The sequence below is a fragment of the Neophocaena asiaeorientalis genome, unplaced genomic scaffold, assembly GCF_003031525.2.
Source record: "Neophocaena asiaeorientalis asiaeorientalis breed wild unplaced genomic scaffold, Neophocaena_asiaeorientalis_V1.1 scaffold251, whole genome shotgun sequence".
Classification (NCBI taxonomy): domain Eukaryota; kingdom Metazoa; phylum Chordata; class Mammalia; order Artiodactyla; family Phocoenidae; genus Neophocaena; species Neophocaena asiaeorientalis.
The window spans coordinates 10,674,821-10,677,074 of record NW_020173377.1 but is presented as its reverse complement, the minus strand read 5'-3'; the positions used below and the strand labels follow the sequence as shown (position 1 = coordinate 10,677,074).

At 45.6% G+C, this 2,254-nt stretch overlaps 1 pseudogene; it reads right to left on the bottom strand.

Annotated features, from left to right (window-relative positions):
• Positions 1-1,552: 1,552 nt before the first annotated feature.
• On the bottom strand, positions 1,553-2,048 carry LOC112400606 (NHP2-like protein 1 pseudogene; annotated as a pseudogene).
• Positions 2,049-2,254: the final 206 nt, after the last annotated feature.

The window sequence follows — 2,254 nt, the reverse complement described above, 5'->3', positions numbered from 1 at the left end:
CCATCATATCCCAATCACTGACCTAACAAGAGAAGGCAGCCCAGGTAGGGTCATTCTTCTCCCAGATGGAAAAGGAGTCATGCTTGCAACATCAGGCATAAACCAAGCAGACCAAAAAAATACCACAAAGGCTCTGAAAATTAAACTGCTGTTGAAACCACAGCCCACAAAGTAGGCCAAGATCTATAAGTGAAATCTAAACAGGTGACTGCCTGTTAAAATGGAAGATTTAGATAGGACCTGGAGTCTCCTAACATAATAGGCAAAATGTCCACAATACAACTTGAAATCATGTCACACCAAGAGCCAAGAAAATCACAACTTGAATGACAGAAGACAGCCAACGGATGGCAACATCCACAGATGTAAATCAGATGTTGGAATTATCTGACCAGAATTTTAGAGCAGTCATCATAAAAACCATTCAGCAATCAATTATAAAGTCACTTGAAACAAATGGAAAAATAGAAAGTTTCAGCAAGGACATAAAATTAATTATCTTAAAAATAACAAATGGAAATTATAGAACTCAAAAATACAGCATCACCAATGAATCACTCAGTGGATGGGATCAAGAGTAGAGTGGAGATGACAGATGATAAAAGTGGTGATCTTGAGGACACAGTAGAATTCACCCAATCTGCGTAAGAGAGAAAATAGACTGAAAAAATAAGGCAAAGTGTATAAGGATCTCTCTGTATTATTATTATTTTTTTTAACGAATATATGTGTTCTGTATTAGGATGCTCACAAGAATGACACATTAGCACTGTCCTTCTGATGTGATAGAGAATACATACATCTGACCCACATCATGGCAGGAAATAGGCAAGAGGTCAGGGCTCTCAGAGCTGGTACCAAGTGTCTACTGAAGAAATCTCCATTCACCAAAGCAAGGATGTTCCCTTGAATTCCATCATCTTTGCTGTAGCTTCAAGTTCTCCACGACTGGCCCAGAATCCTCCATTCCAGAACCTCTTGCCACAAGTTCAAGACCTAGGTCAACTGTCCCATGTCTCACTCACCAAGGCGCCTCTGGAATTTTGCAGTGTATCTCTTTGGTATGTTGCTGCCCTGCCACCCTCAGAGGCGTAGGTGGGAGTTGGGGGGAAATATATTACCAAAAGCAAACAGCAGGGGTACATCAGAAACTGACTCTTGGGACATATACCCAACAACCTCACAGAATACATGCTTCCTCCCCAAATGATACATAATGTCCTAGAGAGCAAAGGAAACCCCTTGATTATTCAAACACGATCCTGTATGCTGGGCACAAGGGATACAAAGTGGACAGTGTTTACTTCCATCATGCCCTGCACAGTAGGAAGGTGGCACCTGAAGGCTGGAACCAAATCTCTACCTTGGCTCTTCCCTGCCTTTGAATGGTATCAACCACCCTGCTTCCACCTGTTCTGGGCATGCATTTTCCAAAAGGGAGGATAAGACGGCAGAGAGAGGGTGGAAGTGGAGATTACAGGAGAGGCTGGGAAGGAGATGACAACCTAAAAACAAGATAAAAACAATACAAAAACCAAATTGAGCACTAAAATATTTTATAACAATAGAAGGTAGCTGGAAATACTATATGCTAACAGACAAACGATACATAACCCCTGGGGTAGCAGTCAGCAGCAGGGAGTGTGGCAGAGGCCACCTGTTTAGACTAAGAGCCTTTCAATGGACTGTTGGATGGATTGGATCTGCTGCTTCAGTTGTGAGCCTTCTTTGATGGTGACAGAACAGGCGATGACAGGCCTGGAGGCCCCACAGGCTCGCCCCAGGGCCTGCTTGGAGCGCACAAACACGTAGGGCACATTCTTGTCCTCACACAGCAGTGGGAGGTGCAGGATGATCTCCAGGGGCTCGGCGTCTGCAGTCATCACAGTGAACTCAGAGATGCCTCTGTTGAGGGTTTCTGTGGGCTCATTGGCTCCTTTTCGAAGCTGCTTGTAGTTACATGACTGCTGAACGAGGTCCAATAGTTTCTTGGTGAGGTGGGCATCTGCGGGAGGGTAGGCCTTCAGATTTACATCAGCCTCAGTCATTCCTGAGCACTGAGCAGTTCGCCCGCAGCGGTGCCGTCTAACCCTGGGTTTGGAGGCTGCAGATTATACATGTGTGCGGTGCCGCGGCGGCACCGCGGTTCTAAGTGGTGACCCATTGGTGATGGCCCAGTGGGAACACTCACCATTGAGTCCGCCTCGGCGGTGTCCTGCCTGATGCCGCAAGGACCTCTGTATTATTTCTTACA